Here is a 19155-nt window from a genome sequence, read left to right on the forward strand (position 1 = left end):
GACCAGAGTAGAAGACTTAATTATTGAGGTTAGAGAGTGGTCCCTAGCAGTTTGAAAGTTTATGTCCATAGAGAAGCTTTCTTTTTGTTCTAAAAAGGCATTATAACAAAGCAGACCTAAGTAAGTTCAGGAAGAGAGAAAACAGAGCTAGGCTTGACTTCAAAACTTACTTTCTTCAGGAAGGAGAAGGTGGGGGGGTAGGGAGAGAGAAAAGGAAGCAAACCATTAGAGACTAAATGATAGAGAACAGAGGGTTGATGGAGGGAGGGAGGTGGGGGATGGGCTAGATGGGTGATGGGCATTAAGGAGGGTGCTTGTTGTGATGTGCACTGGGTGTTGTATTCAAATGATGAATCATTGAATTCTACTCCTGAACCAATATTACACTACATGTTAACTAACTAGAATTTAAATAAAAATTTGAAGGAAAAAAAAAACTTACCTTCTTCACAACTTTTCTTTTTTAACTGGCCTCAGCTATAGGTCTTCTCGTTATGATCCTCTTCACATGTGAATTAAGCAATTGTGACTTCACACTGTTTGGATCCACAGGTCTTCCAAGAGGACACTGTGTGCCTGAACTCTTTAAATCTCTTACTCTGAGACAAACTCACTAAAGTGAACACATAGGAGGAACAAAAAAACCAAATGTGCCTTAAACCAATCATATGAGCCTGATCATTTGGTCAAACGAAACCACTATCTCCTATCCCTCTCGAGTCCTTCTCCAATAGTGTCTGTACTCTATAGCTTGTTTTTTTTCTGTATGTGCTAGTTTGGCCCTCGAGGCATGATAGGGAGAGTAGCATAGCACATTCCAATCCTTTATTGGATGATGTTCTGGCATCATGAAGTGACGGGCTAAGGAGAGCAGCCCTTGTGACCAGGGCTTTACTGGTTTTCCCATAGACAATTGACACTGAAAGCAAAAGACCAGAGCGTCTAAGGAGCACCACTTTTGTGGACCAAATAACCATACCTGAAGGCACATGGCACCAGGAAAGTGTTTCAAAAAAATCTTGGCATTTGGGAGTATAGATTCCCTACTTCATTAAACAAATATCAAAGCTGCAGGGCCACATACACAAGAAATGTTGCTGTAGCTGCAGCTATAATGAAGGTGTCTAAAGTGTAGCGTAGAAGGGAATAGTTGTTGTGGTCTGGGTAGATCTTGTGATCTTGGGGATAAGTAATTCCGAGTAAAGAAATATCCAGGTGATGTCTTGGCAGCTTTCTGCAATATGACCGAGGGCCAAAGAAGAATCATAAGGGGGACTGGGAAGGGCATTCAGAGACTTACTTTGCGGGGAAGAAATGCATTGCTGTGAAAGGACCAAAAGCCACAGGGAAGCCTCCCATCTGGTGCAATGCCAGACTGGAGTTCCCATAGGGAACCATTCTTAAAGGCTATAATCATCTAGTGGGATTCATGGCCTCCGATCCAGTGCAACCAACCGATTAAGCATGGATGTGGTTCAGAAGAATTCTGGTCAAGATGAAAGAAGGGAGAATCAGTCAGGAAAGCATCCTTCTCTTCAGTCTGAAAATGCAATCTTAAGTTAGAATCTGAATCAAGTCCCTTGTTGTGGGTACCTCCATCCTGATTCCTTTCTCTGAAACACTGGCTCTTGCCAGATGCTTTGGCAAGTGGGGCCTTTGATCCGGGCAGACATTTATCCAATTCAAAAAGTATTCTTTCACTCTCTCTTCCTCCACGCTCCCCCAACTAACTCTTCTCTTGGGAAGCCCAGTCAAAGGTGTTGGGCTCTGATCTCAGCTATAACTCATACTAACAGAATGGTGGTAAAACTCACTGCTTTGCTTTTAAGCTTTATTCTGTTAGAATTATAGAGACTTGAATTTTTTTCTAATGTTTCTTGCAAAATTGAAGAACATGCATGCATAAAGGTGTAAATTGTTATTTCTCCTCTTCTATGTACATAAACACTCTTTCAGAAGTTATTGCATTAAAAAAAATCAAACAGCCTCTGTTTGTAAAAGAGCACACTCCTGCTGAGCTGAGGGTTTAGAATAGGGGAGGTGGGGGGGGGGTGAGGGTGACTGGCTGACGGGCACTGAGGTGGGCACTTGAAGGGATGAGCACTGGGTGTTATTCTGTATGTTGGCAAATTGAACACCAATAAAAAATAAATTTATAAAAAAATAGAATAATAGGAGGAATACATCAACTGCCGTATCTGGGGTAATGGAATGGAATATGGAGTGGGATTGAATGCATTTAAATTTTTAGACATAATCCATTCAGTGACCTTAATTCCTGTAAATTCTGGTGGTTTAGGGTGTTGCTTACTGGACCCATATTGACAGAAAATGTTAGTGACATGGGGCAGTCTCTTAACCAGGAGAAAATGTGGAGCCCTAGGTAACTGGTACTTGTTTCTAAGGGCTCCTTTGTTACGTTCATAGGAAAAAAGATTAGGAGTGGTAATTTTTTATAGGACTCATTTATTGAGTCCCATCTTTGGATTCTTCATTGCCTTTGGGAATTATTTACAGTGTTGATTACTTGATATATTGACAGGTTTTTTTGAGCCCCACATTTACATTAAGAGTATCTGGGTACAGGAGTCAAAGAGAAATGAAATTGGCCTAGAGTTCTGATATATACCACATATAATCTTTTCAAAGCGTCAAGTCTGACACCTCTTAAGTCTGCTAACTTCCTATAATGTCATCTCTGATATTATGAGTCCACACTAAAACAAAGGAAATGATGCTATTTCCTTTAACTGTGAGTGGGATTTTAGAAGAGACTTTTGTGTTGTTGTTGTTTAAAATGCTCAAATATGCTAAATACCTCTCCCAAAAGATGGTGAGATAATGTCTGCTGTTGTAACCTGAACCTCGCCAGTGTCCTGGTGCACCTGTTAGTAGATTACAGTTATACAGTAAGGTGGGTGGCAGGATGCTATTTGTTTTTATGTCTCCTAGCTCAGTTCTTTTTATGGAGTAGAAACTCCATAATTTTCTTATTTCAATCATGATGGACTCTGGTATTTTACTTGGCTTCAGTGTGTATGAAGCCCAAGGTAACTCAAATAAATCTGTAGGAATAGGCCACAGGGGATCTGTAATGGGTGAAAGGTGGCCCCACCAACATGTCTTAATTCCTGGAACCTGTGAATGAGACTTTACTTGGAAAAGAGGTCTCTGTAGACGTAATTAAGTTAGGGATCTTGAGATGTCAACTTGGATTATCCAGATGGGCAGCAAACCCAATAACAGGTATCCTATAAAGAGACACATAGATGACAGACACACACAGAGGAGAAGGTGAGGTGAAGATGGAGGCAGAGGCTGCAGTGGTGTTTCAAGTCAAGGAACAGCAGTACTTGCTGGCAGCCCCCATAAGCTTACAGAGAGCTATGTAACTGTTTCTCCCTTGGATTCTCCAGAGGAACCAAGGCTGCTAACACTGAGTGTGAACTTCTAGTATCCCCTAGAAGTGAGAGAGAATAAATTTTTGTTCCTTTAAGCTGCCAAGTTTGTAATAATTTTTTTTTATGGCAGCCATGGGACACCAATACAGGATCTACAGAAAGTCTAGATAAAGCAGAATATTTTTCAAAGTTTGAACATCCCTGAAGAACTGGCAATTCTCATTCAGTAGTAGGGAGAGGTAAACCAGCCAAACATGGGCAGGCCACAGTGTTCACCCTAGGCACTGTAATACTGTGAAGTTCATTCCATATGGATTTTCTGCTTCAGAGGTCTGGTCCAGCTTTACTTTGGGTCTTTCTTCCTGGACTTTAATTTCCTTGTTACAAATTGGAGGGTCTCTTTCTGTATTCCCATATTTTACAGAAATGTCTGGGCCAGGGTGGAGTTGATAGAAGGAATGGATGTGAGAGAAAATTACTCGAATGGCAAAATTTGAAGCCTGGTTAGCAAAGCAGTGAATAGTGTAAGATATTTAGATTATGTGGTAGCTTCCTAGCACTGCATTTGTGACTCCTATGTAATTTCAGAGAGGGTGAACTTGCTTACTTATTTTCCAGACAGACCCAGACCAAAGCTGATATGTTACATTTACACGAGGAATTAACAGTCTTCAGCCGATGACACAGCTGTGTCAGCTAGAGTGCCTGCAGCTGAGTCAATATAAACCGTAACCAAGAATATTGTAGGCCAGAAAAATGGTCTACCCTGAAAGAACATCAGTCCCAAGAGAGACCACCTGGGGCCTTGAGCTTTCACATGGAAGGTTAGAGCTTCCACTTGGGCCCCATGAATTGAGCCATTCTTGATGTTCCACAGCTAGCTTGGACCCTAGCAGCCACTAGTGAAGCGATAGGGATGCTTCAGAGCTAATTTGTCCTAAAGGGTAGGGCATAGGAGCACCTGGGACAGTTGCAGGAACCTGCCCTTGAGGGCCCATAGCAGAAGACAACTCTGAGTTCTCTTGAGATCCCCATTCTGACTTTTGTCCAGGTGCCAGCAAATTGTTAAATGAACTGAGCAACACTTCTCTGATCACCCAATTTATCCAGAGCCTTGTTAACAGAATTTAGATTTCTGAAGGTTGCTTTCCACAGAACATCCATGGCAAATATACAGACATCCATGAAGCAGGCAAAGCTTATCCCACGTAGCCCCTCCTAGCACAGGATCTAGCATTTGATAGTCCAATTGGAATCTTGGTTCTGTCTGTACTCCCTGTAGGATGTTACTTTTCCAAGTCTCAGTTTCCTCATTTGGAAAATCATACCACTTAACACATAGGACTGCTGTAAGTATTAAATTCAATAATATAAATGAGTGGCTTATCAGAAGTAAAGCCATAAAACATAATAAATACTTGAAGAGGTTAGCTTTAAAAAAAAAAAAAGACTGATTTCTGCGTACTTTTGTTCTTCCTTTTTGGTGTCTTCCTAATGGCTTATTGTCCTCAGCCTTTCAACACACACATTTCTGATATCTCCAGACTCACTTCCCCTAACTAAACCATTGGGTGCCTCAAAGAAATAAAAACACTCTTCCTTTTTTTTTTTTTAAAAGGAAGCAAAAAGGCAAGCTACCAAATTGAATAAAATGTTTGCAACACATATCTCTAATAAAGGACTTGTTTCCAAAATATATAATCTGAGCTATTTTTACTCATAAATACTTCTGACAGCTAATGCGTGGGTTTTTTTCCACACTAACTACCAGTTCTCCAACTCTTTGAATACCAACTGTGTGTGCTCCAATTCAACCCAGAATTAGTGTCTGATTCCCCAGCCCCACAAGGCTGCCCTGACTTCAGACACCAAGTCCCAGGTTGCCACCTATACTTCTGAGCAACTAGCTATATGCCTCCTCACATTTGATAATTTGCTGGAATGCCTCACAGAACTCAGGAAAGTTCTTTACTTATTATTACTGATTTGTTATAAAAGATACAACTCAGGAACAGCCTTTTGGAAGAGAAGCATAGGGTGAAGTAGTGAGGATGGCGTGGTGGGGAGGAATGGATCTTCCATAACCTCTCCACGCAGGCCACCCCTCCACTGCCTCAACATGTACCAACCTAGAGATTCTTGCAATCTCATCTCATTGCTTTTTGGGTTTTTGTTTTGTTTTGCAAGTTCATTTTGGAGATGTGAATAAGAAAATATCTGGAACCCAGGAAATTCACCAGGGCATTTTTGTTGATTTCATATGTGATGATAATCATGAACAGGCAATTCAAGCAGTCACTGTTTGGCGAGGCAGTCATGGCTCAGACCCCTCAGGGCTGAAGGTTCAAGTTACCACACCAAGCAAGCACCTAAGGCCAGACAGACTGCTGACAAGTGGTAGAAGATGGAGATGATAATTACCAATTATGACTTTAGGACCGACTGCACCAATGAAGTCTGTTTCTTGCCTCAGCAATCTTCCCATTTTTCTTTTCTCTTTTGAAGTTCTAATGAATCACCTCCTTGAAGGATCAGAGACAGGAATGAATCAATATAACATAGGGCCCAAGGGGATCTGAGGGATGCTACAGCAGACTCTGTTGGAACCAACCTATGTCCCTCAGCATCCATCAGTTTCAATGTGTTGACAGCTTTCTTCTTCAAGCCCCTGAAACTCAGGTCACCCCACTCCATACAAGTGGAATCTAGAGGAGCTTGGGGGAGACAATACCCTGGAGCATCCCTCAAGCATGAGGAACAGCAGTTGATGAATAAATACATCAGCTCCTTATGCCTTGGTTGGGAAAACTCTGAGATGTGCTCTGCAGTGTCTCGGAGGTGCCCAGTTGCCACAGTTGTCAATTGCACAGTTGTTAATTATCACGCTCTTCTTTTTCTCATTTCCTTGTATCACTTCCCTATTCCCCTACCTGTGATTTCTTTGATCTGATCCCAAATAAATTACTATTACTTAAATCTTTGTCTCAGCAGGTGCTTCTAGGAGAATCCAATTTAAGACAACCTCCTATCCACTGAAACATCTGATCTGGGTGCTATTACATTAGTTATTCCAAGTAATTGTTATATGCACTCTAGCAAAAAGTGTTTACAGCTGGTTGATATGCTATTCCTTCCACATAATAGGTTAAAGTTATAGCAGCTCTAAACATAATAAATTAAAGAAATGTGATGTGAAAACGGAAGGCAGTGGGTGGTGACTAAATGGGTGGGGAAGACATTCTGGAATAAGAGGTACTTTCTTATTCTGCTGTGGGTAGGAGTGACCTTGACATATGGATAACCACTTCTTGAAATACTCCTCCTTTTTATTTTTAGTCACCTTTGAGTTCTAATGTGTGGCATCCTGAATCTAATGTGTGGCATCCTGAATCTGATGCCTGAATCTGGCATCATCCTGAATGACTGACTAGTAATTTTAGAATCTATTGGGAAGATAGAATTTTCACTAAAAGTCTATGTTCAGGCTCAGAGATATCTTTCCATTGTTTCTTTTTGTGACATTCTCTCTCTTTTTTATTTTTTACATTCTCCTTTTATAAGGAAATGTATGTTTGGATTTCAACTAGAATTCTTAGAAGCCAAGAGTAAAATATTCTTTAGCACTGTACCTTCTACTGGGTAAAAGAAAAGTATATGCTTGAATTGGTGAAGAAAAAAAGAGGATATGGAAAATGGCTTGTAGAATTGTAGTTACAAGCCAGATATTTAGTCTGAAATAACCACTATATATGCATTTGTGCATAAATAGTGAGGACTTGTATTTGTAGGATGTTTGTTTCATGACAATACAAGTGATGGCTATGCTTATTACTAGTTTTGAAAAAGTTAAAGCTATTACTAAAACAGTGTTTTCCACTTTTATTTTGATCACAATCACATGGGGGAATTGGTTTAAATGCAGATTCTTAGGTGCTCATAATCCCTTAGAGCAAAACTCAGGGATCTGCATTTTAAGTAGTTGGTCCTGGTGATTCCAGTGTGAAGGGTTCTGGGGTTAGACTTTGGGACATACAGCCAGAAATGGGCTCTCTCAAACAGAACTTGAATAGAACTCTTGGGTTGAAATTTATCAAAAGCCTAAGAAGGAACTCAACAGAGGCCAAGTTTAAAATGGTGCTACACATGTTGGAAGGCAAAAGGGGGAACCTAGAAGCCTGAACAGATCACATGGTTAGCTGGATCAGCCTTTGGTAAAGAGCACAGATTTTAGAACAAAAAACAGAATAAGATCCATAAGCCTAGACCAGCTAGCTACAGCACAGTTATGTACTTTGAAGGCCAGATGAATTTTTTTTTATTGGTATGTTCTTTGCTCATTCCTTATTGCTCCCCCTTGTCATACAACAAAACATTTAAAGTCACAGTTTTGAGGGGTGCCTAGGTGGCTCAGTTGGTCAAGCATCAGACTCTCTTGGTTTCAGCTCAGGCCATGATCTCAGGGTGTGATTGAGCCATGTGTTGGGCTCTGCACTCAGCCCAACTCAGACTCAGTTGAGTCTCTCTCTCTCTCTCCCTCTTCTCCCCACCCCACACTCTTTCTCTCTTATGAATAAACAAACAAATAAATAAATAATAAATAAAATCTTTAAAGCTATAAATAAATAAAATTACCATTTGAATGTGTCTACATATGGCTGTAAGAAGAAATTTACATATGTTTAGGGGTGGTGGCTACTAAATTAGCTTCCTACCTCTCTTACACTAAATGGTTTTTCCTTTCTGGCTAGTCATTGAAAGAAGAGAGAAACAGGTTTCCCTATCAACTTCCTGGGTATTTCTAATAAGTATTTAAAGCTAGTTCTCAGCAGAAATTAATGGACAACTCCAAGAAAATGGATAAACAAGAAAATAAATATATCTTTAGGTGGGATGGGCTTTGGAATGGCTGATTTAGTGGTTCAACAATGTGAACCACTTCAAATATGAAAATATTTTCCATCTCTTTCTGTGTCAAAGGTTTGCAACAACTTAAGATTGGTTCCTCTTGTGTTTCTAAAATGGCTGTCAGTAGGAATCAAATGGACTTGTTCATTTCCAGCAGGTGCGAATCATAGTATCTTTTCCAATCATGAAATAAAAGTCTTTTCTTTCTGTCTGAGTCTAGATAGATCACACACCCTGTCACAGGGCAAATCCCATGTACTAATTGGTTTAAGACTGAATTCTAGACATATCACTTGATAATGGGGTGGAGCTACCATTTGTCTATCAACTGAGAACTTGGAGATAGGGTCAGCTTCCCCTAAATAACAGACTGAAAAGAAAAGACATGGTGGAGACCTAAAAAAAAATTTGCAATCTGTTTATAGAAGATCAGAGAAGAAATGGATATCAGAAAGGCAATCCACTAACATACAGAGCTTTTCACTTAAAGGTCGCTGACTCAGCTCAGGATATAAGCTGCTCCACTTAGTCCTCTCAAGTAAACTTACAGAAGAACCTCCCCAGGACTCATAGGATGGTCTAGGGAGCTTAACATGTCCTAGGATAGATAGAGTGGCAATATGGTCCACACAGTGTCCCTCTGAATAACAGGGCAATGTTCTGTGGCAAGGATGTTGTTGTGTCCATTGTGCAGCCAACTCAGTGAGCTGTTGATAAGATGGAGAAAACTTTCCTCTGAGAGTTCAGGTACAGATTTGGGGATGACTGTCACTTATGTCAGCACTGGATGATAGATGAAGAGCACTATGATTCTTCTCACATTCAAAATATTTTTCTAATTACTCACCCTGTATTTCCACGTCAATGCCCCTTCCCCCATCTCTTCCACCCCACTGATTTGTCCCAGACAACTCTCCTCTTCTAGTGACTCCCCTATTGTCTTGTCCACTGCTCCTAAATTGTAGTATTTTCCACAGCTCCACAGGATAGACCCCTCTATCCATGGAGGCCAAAGCCCCATTCTATGTACTTGTCTTTCATGCAGTAATCTTAATGGCTATGAAATTCGAGGTCCAAATTGCTAGAAACTAAACACTAGTTCATCTTTCCAGAGAAGGGAGACTTACTCATTAGACACTTGCTAGGAGGAAGGAGAAGTGTTTGCTTCCCCCGCTGAGGTGCAGAGTATGCTGGGTATTGAAAGAGGACAGAGAAAGTTCACCCTCTCCTGGAATGGGTCCAATCACTCCTTCAAAAGCAGAGAAGCAAAGATAAACAGAAAACAGACAGTGGTGTTTCTGAATTAAAACAATTTAAAAATGCGCATCCTGCTGCCTTTGTATTATTATACATTGTGTCTTGGAGGCCTATAGTAATTCCTTATAATTAAGGGGAGAAAATTATGGTGCCCTGAGAGCTCTGTAAGTCTTGGCTCCTGTTTGCCCTCTGCTTGATGGCATCCGTGTGGGCTGTTGGAATTGAATTGGTGTCAGTGATTCCATTGTAAACTTCTCTTTTTTATTGTTGCCTGAACCCTGGTCACCAGATCTCTGGGATAGCCTCAGTTTAGGGGCAGATCTAATGGCGGAACTCTGTCACATTAAGCACCTTGAATATCTTTATAGTGTGGATATGCACAAAGGAATGAGAAAAAGCAGGTGTGCTTTTGTTAGAAAAATCCTTAGGTACTGCACGTGCAAGTCAGAGGATTACGAGAATTGGTTTCAGAAAAAGAACACTCTGCCGTCTATTGAGCTGACACCTGAATCTTTAAGGGCTGAAATCTTAACTTGGTGTGCATAAGTCAAAGACTTAAAGTTTCAGAGGAAAAAAGAATAAATTCTCTCCCTTCTACATTCAACCGGTTCATTTTAGACCACAGAGTTTATTAATATTCAGTAATATGTGTAGGCTTCAAAGGATAAAAATAGCCAAGCTGATTCATTTAGAAATAAGTTTCTGTACCAGTGGTCGGCATGTGGGATGGAAGTCACCACCTCTAGTCACTTTGTTTTGTGAAAGGCTGCCTCCTTTTGGGCTCTGCCTCTCAGCATCTTACCTGCCTATTTCTTTTTCTATTGCACTTCACCTCACCCCACAAAAATAATAAAACAGGTTAAATATCTGTTCAATATCCCTTCTAACTGTAAAAGAAAATGGTCTCCTGTAAAAGATGTAAAATTCTCTGGTTATCCTTAGTGTTGCCATAATCTGCACACTATAGGGCCTCATATGGCCATTTAAATTTAAATTTGTTACAATACAATACAATACTTCAGTTCTTCAGTTGCAACTAGCCAGATTTCAAGGGCTCAGCAGTTGCCTGTGGCTCATGAGCACCATAACAGACAACATAAAATATTACCATCTTTTCAGAAAGTTCTATTGGATAGCGCTGGTACAGATGGTAAATTGAGTAAAGACGCCATATGGAAAAGCATTTCTTTCTTCTTTTCTTTAGAAAACCATTTCAAATTCCAGTTGGCTGTAACTATCATTTTTTTTTCTTTTTTTTTTAATTTTTATTTATTTATGATAGTCACAGAGAGAGAGAGAGAGAAAGAGAGAGAGAGACAGAGAGACAGAGAGAGAGAGAGAGGCAGAGACATAGGCAGAGGGAGAAGCAGGCTCCATGCACCGGGAGCCCGATGTGGGATTCGATCCCGGGTCTCCAGGATCGCACCCTGGGCCAAAGGCAGGCGCTAAACCGCTGCGCCACCCAGGGATCCCTGTAACTATCATTTTTAGGCCAGTTTAAGAATTCTAATTGAGTATAACTAAAAAGATTTTGTTGTTGTTTTTGTTCTTTAATAGCTCATGTTTTTCAATCTGTGAAAAACATTCCTGGATAGACAACCAGAGAGTAATGATCCAAAAGTTACATAGTCCTGGGTCTAGTTCAGATGTTACCACTAACTACTACCAGCAAAATGTCCTTCTTAATCTCTGAGTGCAGATTCTTTCCCATAAGATGAGACAGTTATGTTGTCTGCTGTGCTATTTTCATCATTGATAGGAAGGGATTGTGTTATCTCTACACTCAAACAGATTTAAACAGTGACTGGTACACAGTAGGTGCTCAATACATGTTCATTGAGCTAAACAGTGAGGTGATCTACATGGATTCCTTTTGTAATTTTAACCTGTTCTTCAATACGTCAGCATGTAAGTAGATGGAGGATTTCATTCATCAAAATTTGAGAGAAGGTGCCCGTGTCGATATGAAACTTGGGGAATAGAAAAGATATCTAGAGAGGATGCTTAGAAAGTTTTAAGGAAATTACAACAGAGATCTAGTAAATTTTTGAAAGCTTTCTGAGTCAGAATGATCTGGTTTAAATGTCTTGACTGCACCTGGCATCAAAATAAGAGTAACCAGGCTTCATTTTACACGAGCGGCAATCATATGAGAGATTAAAAATAGATCATGTAAATTAGTTTCTTAGAATCCTTTAAGTCATAATCATCTTCTCTTTAACCATTTGTTCCTCACAACCTTCAGTACCTCAAAGTTTGTAGTGCAGCCAGAGTTTGGGGAGAGCTTAGAGAGAGCACAAAGACCCCTCATCCTGTAGAAGCCATTTTTCCTTAATAGGTATCGTAAATAAAGCTGCATCTTTTTATGGACATTCACTGAACAAACTGCTGCAGACCCCTGACCAACATACACATCAAGAGTCAGATTTTTGTCAAGCAGCATCCAAATTAATAGGGAAGCAGACCAGCCAAGCAGATGTATGTGCAATAGAATTCCACCTGAAGGAACACAGAAGTTGGGCCGTATTGGCAGCTTGGTGGAAGGGTTGGGTTACTCTGGGAAGATTTTCTGGAAAGAAAAGACTGAATGTTCAAAACAGATTAGCACCCTGACAGATTGGGAATGGGTTTGAGGATCTTTGTGGCCAAAAGACTATGAGGATTATATTGTCCTTTGCTTTTCTCTGTAAAGCCAGAGCCCAGATGTGCTGAGCTCCAGGAGCAAGCTAGCCAGTTACATGGCCCAGGCTCAGCTCTATTTTTACTTCACTGAAGGATGAAAATCTGCTGTCTGCATTCACTCAGAACAGAAGAGCTGGCTCGGTGCTTTGCCGTTCATCGCATGCTATCTTCTCTTGGGTGGTTTCACATACACTCATATTCATAGGTCATATATGCCGGCCTGTTCATTTGCATGTTTTACAAGTTCTATGTGTGACTCAACATCCCAGAGGAGGGACTTGAGGTGGTGAAACGGCCCTGGCTATTTCTTTTCCAACTCCGACTTTTACATCTTATCTAATTAAATGGGAGTTGTGTGTGTGTGGAGAGGTTTGGGAGGTCCTCCTCTTTTTTGGTCTGATAATACTTTTTCTGTTATTACTGATATTCTCAAAATGCACTCTAAAGAAGGTAGAAAATATACTCTTCCAAATATTGATTTGATTCAATATGAAGAATGAATTAATATCATCCCAAATTCCTTCCCTGCCACTTTTTTTTTTTCTCCTTTTTGGGATAATCACTTAGGATAGTAAGTCCAGATCTGGGCTCCTTCAAACTGTCACAAGCTCTTTTGCAGACAGCAAATAGTATTTCAAGCCTCTTCACCACTTCTTTTTTTTTTTAAAAAAAAGATTTTATTTACTTATTAGAGAGAGAAAGAGAGAGATAGAAAGAGAGAGAGAGAGTACAAGCAGGGGGAGCAGCAGAGGGAGAGGGAGAAGGGGGCTCTTTGCCAAACAGGGAACCCCATGATCCTGGGATCATGACCCAAGCCAAAGGCAAACACTCAACCGACTGAACCGCCCAAGTGCCCCGAAGCCTCCTCACTTCTGTACTAGAACTTTGTACTTCCTTTGGGTCTTTAGGATACACAGCCTGATGGTGGCCATGAACACGTATGTGATAGGTCAGTCTTGAATCCTAAGCATTGCCTCACCCCTCTTTCCCAAAACACATACAAACACAGCTCATTCTGGGAGAGCATATGGTCCCGGCCAAGGACACGGGAGGAGCAAGGCGTCCAGAGGCCTAGGCTGGGGCTGCCAGCAACTAGCATGTGTGCTTAGCAAAGCTTCTTCTCCCCTTTGTTTTCCTCAACTGCAAAGTGATGGGGCAGGATTAGGTAATTGCTAAGGCTCTGCCAACATTGCCACTGCTTAAATCCACAAAGCCCAGAGAACACTAAGGCAAATAACAGTAGGGAGGACAGAACTCATAAAACAACTGCATCTGTATGATTGTAAGAAAATTCCAAGCAGCAGACTTTAGACTTCTCAGTTGATACTTCTCATCTGGTTTGGAAAGAAGCCAGGAAGTAAAAGATATCATAAGAAAACACTTGCTCAAAAGTGCTCTTTTTAATGAATTTCTTTAAAAAAATGTCCTAAGTGCTTCTCCAGAAATAAGAGATTTATTCTTTCCCACATCTCCTGATTCCAGGAAGTTTCTTGGTTCTCTATGCTGCTAAATATCTAATAATGTATTTGAGTTATTATGTGAGATTATGACTATTATAGAGTTATTTTCAGATATTCTTTTAGTTAAAAACCCTTAAGCATTCTTAACTATGATTTTTTAAATGCTAATTTTAGATTTGTGCTTGTGTGTGTGTACATCCATGACTGTAGCTTACAGTGTACGTCAGCAGGAAAATTAATTCATTTCCCAAAAAAGTGAAATTCCAGAAATTTATCTATTATGTAAATTAAGTTCACCAATACACTCTTTGGTCTCCTCCCCAAGTTCCACATTGAGTTTCTGTGTCACCTTGCTCCTCATCTTGTCATGTCCATCTGTTCCTCCTCTGCCCCTCAATGTATGCACCAACAGCTGTCAGCTCACTTTTTGGCTCCTGGTCCTGACAGGATTCCTATAGAATCTTAGATCTTGGGGCACCTGGGTGGCTCAGTGGTTGAGCGTCTGCCTTTGGCTCAGGTTGTGATCCCGGAATTCCGGGATTGAGTCTTGCATCGGGCTCCTTGCAGGGAGCCTGCTTCTCCCTCTGCCTGTGTCTCTACCTCTCTCTCTGGGTTTCTCATAAGTAAGTAAATAAAATCTTTTTTAAAAAAAAAAAAAGAATCTTAGGTCTTTATACATAACTTTTCATACATTCAGTTAATCCAAAGAACATTTTCTATGCCTGCCACTTTGTTAAGTAGTGAAGATGCAGCAGTAAATGAGAGATAAGGGCACTGCTCAAGTTCCCCTGCAGTGTTGTGGGAGAAGTGAACATGAAGCCAATAGGACCTAATACTTTGTTACCTTTCAAGCTACACAGAAGAAGTCAGGGTGCCCCAGGAGTACAGACTGGGAACTGACTAGTGGGTGAATATACGGCAAGAATGTCCAAGAAGAGATGCCGGAGGGAATGACATTTCCTTAGGCTTAGAGGAGGACGAGGAGTTGTTCAGTGAGGGTAGTGGTGTGGGCATGAGGTGGGGAGAATGAATCTCCCAAAGTCTCATATCAACAGCAAAATTAGCTCTAAGGCCTCCAGTTTCTAACCTCCATCAGCATCTCCACAAAGACTACAGCTCCTCAAGACACATGACAATCTTTCAGGCACAGAACACTGCTAATTTATATGCAAAAAAGACCCTCCAAGTGAATAGTACTTATCTACAGAGGTTGCTATTAGAAATGCTATTAATTTTCTCCTTTGTACCTTTCCACAGTCTCTACAATGATCAGATAATACTTTTATAACTTTTTAAATAATGAGGTTTATTTTTTTTTAAGAAGTAGGAGCAATGGGAAAATGATGTGTACAGTGTGTGTGTGGTTGATTTAGAACAAAAAGACCTCTTGCATGTAAGTTGGTTGGCATAGTCCTTGGGACAGCTGAGGCTTCAAATGTTTGTTCCTTTTTCTCTTATTTATCTCCTAATTCCCAGTACTAGGCATGGTGCCTAGCATATTGCTCAATAAATATTTGTTGAATGAATGCATAAGCAAAACCTCCAGCTAGAATTGTGGGTATTGATTATGAGGATGCTGACCGTAGTAGTTAGCAACTGTAAGAAAACGGAAAAAAGGACAAATATTTTAGAAGCAGCAGCTCTTATTCATCCTACCAGTGACATGCAATTAAGAAAGGCCAGCTGACCTTCTGAGGTCAAACTTTTGATCTTGCCCTAATTATTCCCTGGCCCTTTACTACTGAAGTCAGTAGACACAGACAATTGTGATATTTGAATACTTATAAAGCAATTAACAGCAAGAATATTGTCTTCTATGAAAAGACTCCTGATCATAATGTTTGCATTACAAACTGAAACCTAACAGACTAAGCCCTGGTTGGTTGGCTTGTATACAAGTTATACATGGTATAACTATCATATTTTTCACAAAGGCTATGGAAAATCATAATTTCAGGGTTTCATACCTAATATCATTCAAGATGAGTTAGTTTTAGCAAAATGCATCTTCTTGGCTCTAGGGACTGCAGCCCAACTTTTTTGGCATCAAAGGAGGGGAACATAAAGGCCAGATGGAATCCCAAAGCTTTCACCTGCCTTTGGTCCCGAGTTAACATAGGCTTTCATCAGAGGTACATAAATCCTTTTATATGATGATAACAAGAGTTGGTAGTATGATCAATGAGTTGCTTCACTGTAGAGGAGGAAACTTCAGCTTGCTTCTTTCCTTCCTGGCTCCTTTCCTCCTGCTCTGTGAGAATGAAATGAAATCTTACAACATCTCCAAGGATTTCTTCTGTGCTCCATCTGGTGTACCTCCTCTCAGGTTACCAACTATCTAACAGACGCTCCACTTCCATGGAAGACGTTCCATGGAGCAATTCATGACTTCCTCCTATTCTCACTTCTGGATGTCCATATGCAAATGGACGTTTTATCATGACCTGAACACCTCTCTAACTCACCCTATGTCATCTTTCCCGGAGAGATGGAATTAAAAAAAAATCAATTTTTTTTTTTAAGATTTGAACATGCCCTCTTATAGGACTATCAGCATCTGCAGTCCTGATTAACTCCACATGCAGTTTTTAGGTCTTCTTGTTGAAAGGAGAATAATTCAAAATAACAGCTAATATTTTAAAAGCTCTTCCCCTCTAAACAATATTGTGGGTAGGAGAAAATTACTAACTGTAGAGACTTAGTTTGGAAATACCACAATATCCTAGAAGATGGATCAATTTTCTTAGTTCTAGAATATGTCAGATTGGTTTTTGACTCTCTATGTGGCCACAAAAAATTAAATGTTTATGAAAAACTATGAAAAATACCTACTTCTGTAAGGAATCCCACCAGAATGAAGGCTTGACTTAATGGCTAGGTTAGAGTTAATAATGTGGAAATCTGGTGTCCAGTCATGGAATTTACAAAAACCTTTAACATTTTAACATTTCTGAGCCTAACTTTTGCCCATATGTAGAAAGGAAAAAAAGTAAAAGCCTCCTGCCAGTCCCAGTGTCTTGATGAAATATTCTGTAGCTTCCATTTAAAGATACGTTTTCTCTGTTTCTTGATCAACATCAGAGTTGATGTTCAAACATATGATTTTAAAGCAAAGTGAAATACTGAAGTTATCTGTCTTTAAATTGCTATTGCAAAATATGATTGCTTAATTTATAATTCATGGCTAGAAGTTGATACAAATCTTGCAAACCACAGTGAGATCATTCTAGATGAAACCATGTGGCAATTATGAGCTCTTCTATTATATGTCACTATCTCACAAGCTACTTTGTATAGCCTTGCTCTAAGATATACAAGTGTACATAATTTGAGAAGAAAAGATCATTTGGAGCACAGGAAAAATAAAATCAAACATAACTACTATCTTTGATATTGAAGAGATGTCTTGCCAGATTCTTTAAAATATTTTGTGTCTTCTCATCCACCTCCTCCACTCTCTCCAGGACCCAAAAACATTTTCTGTAGAGTGACAAAAACCCTCCAATCTGTATTTAAAGCTTCCTCCGTTAAAAAAAAAATGAGAAATATCTGAGAGAGAATAAACGAAATTACAGTACTTGAAGCAGCAGTTGCTAATTCCAAACACAAAGGCTGGCAGTTCATACAGGGCATCTGTCTGCCATGTAGACAAGAGAATTGGACCAGGAAGTTCAGAATGAAAGGCCGCCATCTTTTCACTTTTGGCACTTTTATAAATGAATTGTATCCTCCATCTTCTCCATGAACTCAGGGCTAATGCTGAACTCCCCAACTTGACAGTTGACCCAAGGAAAATATGAACTAATTTTCAGTTGTGGATGGGCTCTTGGGACTCTGCCTTTTCAGGGTCTTCTTTTGTCTAAGTTCCCCATGCAGTACAAAGAATTGTAACCAAGGCAAATTTCCTGCGGGCGCCAATGTCTTGCCCACCACAGGGCAAGGGTACCTGCTTTTCAAACATTTGCATTATGCCACTTTGCTTTATGAAACACCTATATTTGTACCTGTTCTGCTAACTGAATGAAATCCAAAGAGGTTTATTGTTTTTACAAAAAAAAAAAAAAAAAAAGGAAAGCAAAAATAGAGTTCAGTGTTTGTGTTGCAATGAGCTGGTGTAAGGACAGCATGCAACCTGAACAGTACCAGTGACCCCACCAAATTCCTATCCCAGGAACTACTCTCAGCATCTCAGCATCAAGCCACCAGCTTTGAACTGTGTCTGTGAGCATCTCTGCTTTATCTTGATATCTTGTGTATCTGTTGGCAAGTTTTGTCCTATAGTAACAGAAAAGCCTAGAAGAGGTTATTTTGGGGGTCTGAGAATGCTTAAAAAATTTTCCATATAAAGTGAGGGTAATTCCTTCTTTCCTTTATGCCAACTTTTCCCAGGAACACTCTCCTTCCAGATGGCAGCAGGGGGAACGAGTGGACACCTGACCTGAGGTTGCAGCATGTTCTTTCAAATATTTTTGCTAAAAAAGTCTCATTCTATTTCTCCGGAAGTCACTACGTAAGACTGATCAGATTAGTGTTTCCAGCTGCTGACTCCTTCTAAGGGGTCAAAAGATTATCAAGAAAAGTGTGACTTCTTCGTTGGTTTCTTGTATTTTCCTGTCTTTGAACTTGAGGAAAGCTGACTTTGGATGATCACAAAATCAACCAGTCAACTAAAACCAGAGTCCCTAACAGGAAATTCTGCATTTCTCTCAAAGCAAGTAAAAAGCTAATTGGGCAAAAACAATGAAAAGTTATGGATAACTCACTACAGGTCAGACTTTCAAAGGTAAATGTAACAATTAACCTTTGGCCATCAGTTCTTGGAGATTTTCAGGAGAGGTAGTTATACTCCTAAAAGTCTATACACTTGCCTTTTATTTTTTTACAATTTTTGTCAGTTCTGGTCACTTTGACTAAACCTGTTCCTACTGCCAAGTGTTCACATTGCCCACTATTAAAAAGGCAGTGCTTTTCACACTGTGCACTATGGAGCCCAAGAGGTCTGAGAAAGTGCTTTAGGGGCTATAATGGGGTGGAGGCAGGGTAGGCCCTGAGTGTGTCAGGAACCAGATTACCTTGTTCCTATGACCTGAATATTTATTTGTTTGTTTTAAACAAAGGACCTCTGCATAAAACTTTGTTTTGAGAGAAGAGTTCTTTGAAATGAGTTGGAAGATTTCTGAGCTGAATATCCAAAAAATCTATATATACTTGAACACAAAACATGAAATCCTAAAACATACAGTAACAGAAGGATGCTGGTGAAATTCTTAATGGATGAATACACAAAGTATAAATCCTTCTTTTTTATGATTAGCTTTAAGAGATTTAAAATTGTTGTGACAGACTGATGAAAAATTTTTGAATGCTGCTCTCAATTTCTGTATAATTCTGTTCTGGACTGATAAGAAAAAGTCAGCAGTGATTGCAAACACGGTCAGAAGATCTGGAAT

Source organism: Nyctereutes procyonoides, unplaced genomic scaffold, assembly GCF_905146905.1.
Source record: "Nyctereutes procyonoides isolate TBG_1078 unplaced genomic scaffold, NYPRO_anot_genome, whole genome shotgun sequence".
Lineage (NCBI taxonomy): Eukaryota > Metazoa > Chordata > Mammalia > Carnivora > Canidae > Nyctereutes > Nyctereutes procyonoides.